This window comes from Phyllobates terribilis, unplaced genomic scaffold, assembly GCF_046119375.1.
Source record: "Phyllobates terribilis strain yellow unplaced genomic scaffold, ASM4611937v1 Scaffold_70__1_contigs__length_7381418, whole genome shotgun sequence".
Classification (NCBI taxonomy): Eukaryota; Metazoa; Chordata; class Amphibia; order Anura; family Dendrobatidae; genus Phyllobates; species Phyllobates terribilis.
Window position 1 is genome coordinate 6904993 of NW_027362830.1, and position 12238 is coordinate 6917230.

Sequence of the window (12238 nt, forward strand, 5' to 3'; positions counted from 1 at the left end):
ACGGCTCCGCTCCATACTCTCTGAAGAACCACGGTGTCTCCGAGAGAACCTGAGGAGTATACAGCTGTATACAGCGTACACACACGGCTCTGCTCCATACTCTCTGATGAAGAACCGCGGTGTCTCCGAGCGAACCTGGGGAGTATACAGCTGTATACAGCGTACACACACGGCTCTGCTCCATACACTCTGATGAAGAACCGCGGTGTCTCCGACCGAACCTGGGGAGTATACAGCTGTATACAGCGTACACACACTGCTCTGCTCCATACACTCTGATGAAGAACCGCGGTGTCTCCGAGCGAACCTGAGGAGTATACAGCTGTATACAGTGTACACACACGGCTCCGCTCCATACACTCTGATGAAGAACCGCGGTGTCTCCGACCGAACTTGGGGAGTATACAGCGTACACACACGGCTCCGCTCCATACACTCTGAAGAAGAACCGCGGTGTCTCCGACAGAACCTGGGAGTATACAGCTGTATACAGTGTACACACACGGCTCCGCTGCGTACACACAGCTCCATACACACGCGGCTCCACTCCATACACTCTGATGATGAACCGCGGTGTCTCCGAGCGAACCTGAGGAGTATACAGCTGTATACAGTGTACACACATGGCTCCGCTCCATACACTCTGATAAAGAGCCAAACCTGGGGAGTATACAGCTGTATACAGCGTACACACACAGCTCCGCTCCATACTCTCTGATGAAGAACCGCGGTGTCTCCGACCGAACCTGGGGAGTATACAGCTGTATACAGTGCACACACATGGCTCCGCTCCATACTCTCTGATGAATAACCGCGGTGTCTCCGACCGAACCTGGGGAGTATACAGCTGTATACAGCGTACACACACGGCTCCGCTCCATACACTCTGATGAAGAGCCGCGGTGTCTCCGAGCGAACCTGGGAGTATACAGCTGTATACAGTGAAAACACACGGCTCCGCTCCATACACTCTGATGAAGAACCGCGGTGTCTCCGAGCGAACCTGAGGAGTATACAGCTGTATACAGTGTACACACACGGCTCCGCTCCATACACTCTGATGAAGAGCCGCGGTGTATCCGAGCGAACCTGGGAGTATACAGCTGTATACAGTGTAAACACACGGCTCCGCTCCATACACTCTGATGAAGAACCGCGGTGTCTCCGAGCGAACCTGAGGAGTATACAGCTGTATACAGCGTACACACACAGCTCCGCTCCATACTCTCTGATGAAGAACCGCGGTGTCTCCGAGCGAACCTGAGGAGTATACAGCTGTATACAGCGTACACACACACGGCTCCGCTCCATACTCTCTGATGAAGAACTGCGGTGTCTCCGACCGAGCCTGGGGAGTATACAGCTGTATACAGCGTACACACACGGCTCCACTCCATACACTCTGATGAAGAGCCGCAGTGTCTCCGAGCGAACCTGGGGAGTATACAGCTGTATACAGTATACACACACGGCTCCGCTCCATACACTCTGATGAAGAGCCGCGGTGTCTCCGACCGAACGTGGGGGGTATACAGCTGTATACAGTGTACACACACGGTTCCGCTCCATACTCTCTGATGAAGAACTGCGGTGTCTCCGACCGAACCTGGGGAGTATACAGCTGTATACAGCGTACACACACTGCTCCGCTCCATACACTCTGATGAAGAACCGCGGTGTCTCCGAGCGAACCTGGGGGCTATACAGCTGTATACAGCGTACACACACGGCTCCGCTCCATACACTCTGATGAAGAACCGCGGTGTCTCAGAGCGAACCTGAGGAGTATATAGCTGTATACAGCGTACACACAAGGCTCCGCTCCATACTCTCTGATGAAGAACCGCGGTGTCTCCAACCGAACCTGGGGAATATACAGCTGTATACAGTGTACACACACGGCTCTGCTACATCCACACCTCGTACATGTGCAGCTCCGCTCCGTACACCTCGTACATGCGCGGCTCTGCTCCGTACACCTCGAACACACGCGGCTCCGCTCCGTACACCTCGTACACATGCGGCTCCGCTCCGAACACCTCGCACACGCGTGGCTCCGCTCCGTACACGAGTGGCTCCGCTCCGTACACCTCGTACACCCGGGGCTCCGCTCCGTACACCTCGTACACCCGGGGCTCCGCTCCGTACACCTCGTACACGCACGGCTCCGCTCCGTACGCCTCGTACACCTGGGGCTCCGCTCCGTACGCCTCGCACACGCGCGGCTCCGCTCCGTACGCCTCGTACACGCGCGGCTCCGCTCCGTACGCCTCGTACACGCGCAGCTCCACTCCGTACGCCTCGTACACGCGCGGCTCCGCTCCGTACGCCTCGTACACGCGCGGCTCCGCTCCGTACACCTCGTACACGCGCGGCTCCGCTCCGTACACCTCGTACACACGCGGCTCCGCTCCGTACACCTCGTACACGCGCGGCTCCGCTCCGTACACCTCGTACACACACGGCTCTGCTCCGTACGCCTCGTACACACACGGCTCTGCTCCGTACACCTCGTACACACGCGGCTCTGCTACATCCACACTGTAAACCCCTCCTGACCCCACACATAAACTTCAGCTCATCCAGCACCATGACAACCAGCACAGCAGAGTCCTGCATCCACTGAGGCCCCTGATCATGTGACCCCTGACTCCTCCCCTCCTGTGACCTCATCACAGGTCCTGTGCGCACACAACAGCTATATATCTTGTGGGGGCTCTGCAGGTGGAGGTATGTGGAGACCCCCATTACTGGGCTCAGGGGGCATTAACCCCTTCAGCACGGAGGCTCTTTGGGGTCTTGTGTTGCCTCTTTATAAGAATCATAAGGTTTCTGTTCTGTTTCCTGTAATAGATACATACGACCCAACTATGGAGACAGGAAGGGAGGAAACGTATTGTTCTCAGAGTACAGGACCCCCACAGTGTAATGCCCCCATTATGCCCCTTATGCAGGATGTATGATGCCCCCCACAGTGTAATGCCCCCATTATGCCCCTCATGCAGGATGTATGATGCCCCCACACAGTGTAATGCCCCCATTATGCCCCTCATGCAGGATGTATGATGCCCCCACACAGTGTAATGCCCCCATTATGCCCCTCATGCAGGATGTATGATGCCCCCCACAGTGTAATGCCCCCATTATGCCCCTCATGCAGGATGTATGATGCCCCCACACAGTGTAATGCCCCCATTATGCCCCTCATGCAGGATGTATGATGCCCCCCACAGTGTAATGCCCCCATTATGCCCCTCATGCAGTATGTATGATGCCCCCACACAGTGTAATGCCCCCATTATGCAGGATGTATGATGCCCCCACACAGTGTAATGCCCCCATTATGCCCCTTATGTAGTATGTATGATGCGCCCGCACAGTGTAATGCCCCCATTATGCCCCTTATGCAGGATGTATGATGCCCCCACACAGTGTAATGCCCCCATTATGCCCCTTATGTAGTATGTATGATGCGCCCGCACAGTGTAATGCCCCCATTATGCCCCTTATGCAGGATGTATGATGCCCCCACACAGTGTAATGCCCCCATTATGCCCCTTATGTAGTATGTATGATGCCCCCACACAGTGTAATGCCCCTTATGTAGTATGTATTATGCCCCTTATGCAGAATGTATCATGCCCCCATTATGCCCCTTATGTAGTATGTATGATGCCCCCACACAGTGTAATGCCCCCATTATGCTCCTTATACGGTATGTATGATTCCCCCACACAGTGTAATGCCCCTTATGCAGGATGTATGATGCCGCCCACACAGTGTAATGCCCCCATTATGACCCTTATGCAGTATGTATGATGCCCCCATTATACCCCTTATGCAGTATATATGATGCCCCCAGACAGTGTAGTGCCCCCATTATGCTCCTTATGTAGTATACAGTTATATGAAAAAGTTTGGGCACCCCTATTAATCTTAAGCTTAATGTTTTTTAAAAATTGGTGTTTTTGCAACAGCTATTTCAGTTTGATATATGTAATAACTGTTGGACACAGTAATGTTTCTGCCTTGAAATGAGGTTTATTGTACTAACAGAAAATGTGCAATCTGCATTCAAACAAAATTTGACAGGTGCATAAGTATTGGCACCCTTATCATTTTCTTGTTTTAAATTCTCTTACCTACTTTTTACTGACGTACTAAAGTACTTTTTTTGGTTTTGTAACCTCATTGAGATTTGAACTTCATAGCCAGGTGTATGCAATCATGAGAAAAGCTACTTAAAGTGGCCACTTGCAAGTTGTTCTCCTGTTTGAATCTCCTCTGAAGAGTGGCATCATGGGCTCCTCAAAACAACTGTCAAATGATCTAAAACAAAGATTATTCAACATAGTTGTTCAGGGGAAGGGTACAAAAAGCTGTCTCAGAGATTTAACCTGTAAGTTTCCACTGTGAGGAACATAGTAAGGAAATGGAAGAACACAGGGACAGTTCTTGTTAAGGCCAGAAGTGTCAGGCCAAGAAAAACATCAGAAAGGCAGAGAAGAAGAATGGTGAGATCAGTCAAGGACAATCCTCAGACCACCTCCAGAGAGCTGCAGCATCAACTTGCTGGAGATGGTGTCACTGTGCATCGGTCAACTATACACCGCCCTTTGCACAAGGAGAAGCTGTATGGGAGAGTGATGCAAAAGAAGCCGTTTCTGCAAGCACACCACAAACAGAGTCGGCTGAGGTATGCAAAAGCACATTTGGAGAAGCCAATTTCTTTTTGGAAGAAGGTCCTGTGGACTGATGAAACCAAGATTGAGTTGTTTGGTCATACAAAAAGGCGTTATGCATGGCGGCAAAAAAGCACTGTAGCGTCGGCGTCCCTGCCTCCTGCTAGGCAGGGACGCTGTTCCCCTCACCTCTCCGCTCTGTGCCCGGCGTCTTCCTCCCGCTCTGCTGGCAGCGCGCGCTGCTTCCCGGCCACGGTGCTTAGGGCGCGCGCGCGCTCCCCCTCTCTTAAAGGGGCCGCGCGCGCCGTCCTAAGGAGTCCCCGGCCAATGGCCGGAGGACTTCACCATATATAAGGCACCTCCTCCAAAATGGAGGTGCCCGAGCAATGTTGTTGCAAAGCCTTCACTCTGCTTCAGCCCGTTTCCAGTCACCTGCCAGATTCCTGCCTGTTACCTGCCAGTCACCTGCCAGATGCCTGCTTGATACCTGCCAGATATCCGTTTACCTGCTTGCAAGCCTGCGGTCCGACGGTCTGCCTTCCGACACCTGTCAGTCTGTCTATGGACCAGCCTGCCCGCTCACCTGGGAGCGCTCATCTGCTACCTGCCTGCTAGCCTACCTGGAGGCTCCGCCGTCACTTGCCGTGACCACCTGCCTGTCCAGAGACTCTTGTCTGCTCACCTAGGAGCGCTCATCTGCTACCTGCCTGCTAGCCTACCTGGAGGTCCCGCCGTCACTTGCTGTGACCACCTGCCTGTCCAGAGACTCTTGTCTGCTCACCTGGGAGCGCTCATCTGCTACCTGCCTGCTAGCCTACCTGGAGGCTCCGCCGTCACTTGCCGTGACCACCTGCCTGTCCAGAGACTCTCGCCTGCTCACCTAGGAGCGCTCACCTGCTACCTGCCTGCTAGCCTACCTGGAGGCTCTGCCGTCACTAGCCGTGACCACCTGCCTGTCCAGAGACTGTCCCTTCACTTGCCGTGAGTACCCGTCCTTCTACCCAGAGACTGTCCCTGTCACTTGCCGTGACTACCTGCCCTTCTACCCAGAGACTGTCCCTGTCACTTGCCGTGACTACGTGCCCTTCTACCCAGAGACTGTCCCTGTCACTTGCCGTGACTACCTGCCCTTCTACCCAGAGACTGTCCCTGTCACTTGCCGTGACTACCTGCCCGTCTTCCCTGGGAGCCACCCGCTTCCTTACAAGGACCGCCCCCTTGTATAGTTGCTCAGAGGTTCCGCCTCCCAGACCCGTTACAGTTTGCTCGGGCCATGGAATCCGGTGGCACCCAAGCTCCCTCGCTCTCGGACCTATGTCATGAACTGTCCCGTCAGAGGTCCCAACAGGAGTCCATCCTGAGTCACCTGCGGAGTGTCAACTCTCGCCTGGACACTCTGTCTGCTCCACCTGCAACCACCGCTAGTGTCATGACTCGCAACCCGGCAGCGCCGCTGCCCACCAATACCATGGTATCCTGTCCCGGACCCCGGTTTTCTGCACCTCCTCGTTTCGGAGGTGACTCCGCTCAAGCTCGGGGCTTCATAAACCAGTGCACCCTGCACTTTGAACTCTTGTCCCACCAGTTTATCTCCGACCGGTCCAAAGTAGCCTTTATCATGTCCCACCTCACGGGGGAGGCTCTGGCTTGGCTAAATCCTCTGTGGGAGAGAGGAGATCCCCTAGTGTCCGACTTGCCAGCCTTTCTCACGGCTTTCCGGAAAGTCTTCGACGAACCCGGACGGAAGATCTCACCGTGGGCCAATATGCCATACGGTTCCGTACCCTTGCTTCGGAGCTGGCCTGGGATAACGACGCTCTGGTGTCTGTCTTCTGGGAGGGTCTGTCCGGCCGTATTAAAGATGAACTCGCCGGTCGGGACATTCCTACCACTCTCGACGACTTAATAACACTTGCCACCCGGATTGACATCCGATTCCAGGAGCGCGCCAAAGAGGTCACCCGTGAGAGGAGGTTTCCACGTCTAGCCCCCACCTTCCAGAAACCCGTCTCTCCCTCCGTTACTCCCCAGGCACACTCACCTGAGCCTATGCAGGTCGACCAGACCAAGATGGTCAAAACCCGTCAAGACTTACGCCGTGCCGAGGGGAGCTGCTTCTACTGTGGCAGTAAGGAGCACCGGATCCGTTCCTGCCCAGAGAGGTCGGGAAACGCCTGTGTCTAGGATCGCTCAGAGAGGTCGCCCTAGACAAAAGTAAACCCTCTCCATCTCTGCTGCTGTCAGTCTCTATCACCTGCGGAGAGAACCGCTAATTCGAACTGGCTCAACTTGACTCAGGAGCTGCTGGAAATCTCATTTCTCAGTCTCTGGTAGAGAAATACCGCATTCCCACCAAACCTCTGGCTGTACCCTTATCTGTCGCCGCCGTGGATGGGGGCCTCTTACCACATCCCATCCAACTCATCACCGAATCCATAACTCTGCAGGTGGGAATGCTGCATTCTGAGAGCATCTCCTTTCATGTTCTGCCTGGACTCTCTCACGCACTCTTGTTAGGCCTACCTTGGCTCCAGAAACATGCACCCGTGCTTGACTGGCAGACCGGAGAAGTCCTTCGCTGGGGACAGGACTGCCATAGGACTTGTCTAGTTCCCGTTCATCCTGCTCGTCCTTCTCCTACCCCAGTCAGTCTACCCGGTCTACCGGTTCCCTATTGGTCTTATGCGGATGTCTTCAATAAAAAAGAAGCAGAGACATTACCCCCTCATAGACCATACGATTGTCCAATCGACCTGATACCCGGCTCTACTCCTCCCCGTGGGCGTATCTACCCTTTGTCCGCAGCGGAGACCTGGTCCATGTCAGAATATATTGAGGAGAATCTGGCCCGGGGATTTATCCGGAAATCTACCTCCCCGGCGGGAGCAGGCTTCTTCTTCGTCAAAAAGAAGGACGGCTCACTCCGTCCATGTATAGATTATAGAGGCCTTAACCAGATTACAGTGAAGAATAAATACCCCCTCCTGCTCATTCCTGAATTATTTGACCGCCTGAGGGGGGCTAGAATCTTCACCAAACTGGATCTCCGTGGGGCGTATAACCTGGTCCTTATCCGTCAGGGGGATGAGTGGAAGACGGCATTCAACACCCGGGACGGCCACTATGAGTACCTTGTAATGCCCTTCGGTCTCTGTAACGCTCCTGCCGTCTTTCAAGAGTTGGTCAATGACATCTTCCGTGACCTTCTCTACTCCTGCGTGGTGGTGTACCTGGACGACATCTTGGTCTTCTCTCCGGACCTTCCTACTCACCGGAGGGATGTTCGTCAGGTCCTGCTCAGGCTCAGGCAGAACCACCTCTACGCTAAATATGAGAAGTGCATCTTTGAGCAGACCTCTCTTCCATTTCTGGGCTACATAATCTCTCAGACCGGCCTACAAATGGATCCTGAGAAACTGTCTGCCATCCAGAAGTGGCCCCGACCAGAGGGGTTGAAGACTATTCAGCGGTTCCTGGGCTTCGCCAACTATTACCGCCTCTTCATACCGCACTTCTCTTCCCGGACTGCCCCCATCTCTGCGCTCACCCGTAAGGGTACTAATCCCAGAAGATGGCCGCCCGAAGCTGAGGAGGCCTTTCTTTCCTTAAAACAGGCCTTCTCCTCCGCCCCGGTGCTGCATCGTCCGGACGGCAACAAACAATTCTTCCTAGAAGTTGACGCTTCCTCCTCCGGAGCCGGGGCGGTACTTGCCTAAAAGTTATCTTCCGGGAGAATGGTAACCTGCGTTTTTTTCTCCAAACTCTTCTCCTCTTCTGAGCGCAACTATTCTATTGGAGATCGTGAATTGTTAGCCATCATGCTGGCACTGGAGGAGTGGCGTTACCTCCTCGAGGGGGCTCTTCACCTGGTAATAATTTACACGGACCATAAGAACTTGGCTTACCTTCAGAGCGCCCAGATACTTAACCCGCGCCAAGCCCGGTGGTCCTTGTTTTTTGCCCGCTTTGATTTTGTTCTTCATTTTCGCCCGGCAGACAAAAACATCAAAGCTGACGCCTTGTCCCGATCCTTCCTGGTGTCTGATCTAGAGGAGGAACATAAGCACATCATTGATCCCGCCAGAGTAATGCAAGTGGCTCCCGTGAATCTAAATCGTCTCCCTCGCTGTAAGACGTTTGTAACTGTACCTGATCGGAAGAAGGTCCTACACTGGGGTCATTCGTCTAAGCTAGCTGGCCACGCCGGTCAGAAAAAGACCCTCCAGCTCATTACCCGGCATTACTGGTGGCCTACCCTGCACAAGGATGTAATAGACTTTGTTTCTGCCTGTGTGTCCTGCGCCCGCAACAAAGTTCCGAGACACCTGCCAGCCGGTCGCCTTCTTCCTCTTCCAGTACCTGCTGCCCCGTGGCAGCATATTGCTATGGACTTTATAACGGATCTTCCTGTCTCTGCCGGTTGTACGGTCATTTGGGTGGTCGCTGATCGCTTCTCAAAGATGGCGCACTTCATTCCCCTGCCGGGTCTCCCGTCTGCACCCGAACTGGCTAAAGACTTTATCCGCCACATCTTCCGTCTCCATGGCCTGCCCCTCCACATCGTGTCAGATCGTGGGGTTCAGTTCACCTCACGCTTCTGGAGAGCCACATGTAAGTTGCTTGACGTCACTCTGGACTTCTCCTCCGCTTACCATCCACAGTCCAATGGTCAAGTGGAGCGGATCAATCAGAACCTGACCAGTTACCTCCGGCACTTCGTTAATGCCCACCATTCGGACTGGGTGGATCTCCTACCATGGGCCGAGTTCTCTTACAATAATCACGAGAGCGAATCTTCCTCCAAATCCCCGTTTTTTGTAGTCTTCGGTCAGCATCCTCGGATCCCATTTCCCGTCTCCACCTCGGTGGACAATCCGGCTGCGGAATCTCTCGTTCGCGAATTCTCCTCCATTTGGGAGAGTACCCGATCCGCACTCCTTCAGTCGTCCGAACGGATGAAAAAACACGCTGACAAGAAACGCCTGGATCCTCCACAATTCCGTCCTGGAGATAAAGTCTGGCTCTCGTCCAAATATGTCCGGCTCAAGATTCCCTCCTACAAGTTAGGGCCTCGGTTCATCGGCCAACTGGAAGTTATCAAACAGATCAACCCGGTGGCCTATAAATTAAAACTCCTGGCCAACTTGCGGATCCCTAACTCCTTCCATGTATCTCTCCTCAAACCCGTGGTACTTAACTCTTTTTCCAAGTCTACAGGTACGCCTCCTGCTCCGGTTTCCGCTGAGAATGAGTTTGAGGTAGAGAACATTCTGGCCACCAAAAGGGTAAGAGGAAAAACCTTTTTTCTGGTAGATTGGAAGGGGTTTGGTCCTGAGGAGAGAACGTGGGAGCCCAGGGAGAACATCCATGCCCCTCTCATCCTTGATAAATTTCTCTCTGGCCTAAAAAAGGGGGGGCCTAAAGGGGGGGTACTGTAGCGTCGGCGTCCCTGCCTCCTGCTAGGCAGGGACGCTGTTCCCCTCACCTCTCCGCTCTGTGCCCGGCGTCTTCCTCCCGCTCTGCTGGCAGCACGCGCTGCTTCCCGGCCACGGTGCTTAGGGCGCGCGCGCGCTCCCCCTCTCTTAAAGGGGCCGCGCGCGCCGTCCTAAGGAGTCCCCGGCCAATGGCCGGAGGACTTCACCATATATAAGGCACCTCCTCCAAAATGGAGGTGCCCGAGCAATGTTGTTGCAAAGCCTTCACTCTGCTTCAGCCCTCAGGTTCCGTTTCCAGTTACCTGCCAGTCACCTGCCAGATTCCTGCCTGTTACCTGCCAGTCACCTGCCAGATTCCTGCCTGTTACCTGCCAGTCACCTGCCAGATTCCTGCTTGATACCTGCCAGATATCCGTTTACCTGCTTGCAAGCCTGCGGTCCGACGGTCTGCCTTCCGACACCTGTCAGTCTGTCTATGGACCAGCCTGCCCGCTCACCTGGGAGCGCTCATCTGCTACCTGCCTGCTAGCCTACCTGGAGGCTCCGCTGTCACTTGCCGTGACCACCTGCCTGTCCAGAGACTCTCGCCCGCTCACCTAGGAGCGCTCACCTGCTACCTGCCTGCTAGCCTACCTGGAGGCTCTGCCGTCACTAGCCGTGACCACCTGCCTGTCCAGAGACTGTCCCTGTCACTTGCCGTGAGTACCCGTCCTTCTACCCAGAGACTGTCCCTGTCACTTGCCGTGACTACCTGCCCTTCTACCCAGAGACTGTCCCTGTCACTTGCCGTGACTACCTGCCCTTCTACCCAGAGACTGTCCCTGTCACTTGCCGTGATTACCTGCCCGTCTTCCCTGGGAGCCACCCGCTTCCTTACAAGGACCGCCCCCTTGTATAGTTGCTCAGAGGTTCCACCTCCCAGACCCGTTACAAACACAGCATTCCAAGAAAAACACTTGCTACCCACAGTAAAATTTGGTGGAGGTTCCATCATGCTTTGGGGCTGTGTGGCCAATGCCGGCACCGGGAATCTTCTTAAAGTTGAGGGACGCATGGATTCCACTCAGTATCAGCAGATTCTTGACAATAATGTTCAAGAATCAGTGACAAAGTTGAAGTTACGCAGGGGATGTATCTTTCAGCAAGACAATGATCCAAAACACCGCTCCAAATCTACTCAGGCATTCATGCAGAGGAACAATTACAATGTTCTGGAATGGCCATCCCAGTCCCCAGACCTGAATATCATTGAACATCTGGGGGATCATTTGAAGAGGGCTGTCGATGCTCGGCGACCATCAAACTTAACTGAACTGGAATTGTTTTGTAAAGAGGAATGGTCAAAAATACCTTCATCCAGGATCCAGGAAATCATTAAAAGCTACAGGAAGCGACTAGAGGCTGTTATTTTTGCAAAAGGAAGATCTACTAAATATTAATGTCACTTTTCTGGTGAGGTGCCCATACTTATGCACCTGTCAAATTTTGTTTGAATGCAGATTGCACATTTTCTGTTAGTATAATAAACCTCATTTCAAGGCAGAAACATTACTGTGTCCAACAGTTATTACATATATCAAACTGAAATAGCTGTTGCAAAAACACCAATTTTTATAAAATATTAAGCTTAAGATTAATAGGGGTGCCCAAACTTTTTCATATAACTGTATATGATGCCCCCACACAGTGTAATGCCCCCATTATGCCCCTTATGCAGGATGTATGATGCCCCTCACACAGTGTAATGCCCCCATTATACCCCTTATGCAGGATGTATGATGCCCCACAGTGTAATGCCCCCATTATGCCCCTTATGTAGTATGTATGATGCCCCCACACAGTGTAATGCCCCCATTATGCCCCTTATGCAGGATGTATGATGCCCCCACACAGTGTAATGCCCCCATTATGCCCCTTATGCAGGATGTATGATGCCCTCCACAAAGTGTAATGCCCTCATTATACCCCTTATGCAGGATGTATGATGCCCCACACAGTGTAATGCCCCCATTATGCCCCTTATGTAGTATGTATGATGCCCCCACACAGTGTAATGCCCCCATTATGCCCCTTATGCAGGATGTATGATGCCCCCACACAGTGCAATGCCTCCATTATGCC

At 53.4% G+C, this 12238-nt stretch overlaps 1 protein-coding gene across 1 annotated transcript in view; it reads left to right on the forward strand.

Moving 5' to 3' along the window:
- Nucleotides 1-2641: 2641 nt before the first annotated feature.
- The window catches only part of LOC141194395 (uncharacterized), a 62454-nt gene continuing 52857 nt past the window's right edge, over nt 2642-12238 (forward strand). Inside the window, exon 1 of the mRNA XM_073662299.1 lies at nt 2642-2730. The gene's annotated coding sequence lies outside the window, so the exon portion shown is untranslated. The remainder of the gene's footprint in view (nt 2731-12238) is intronic.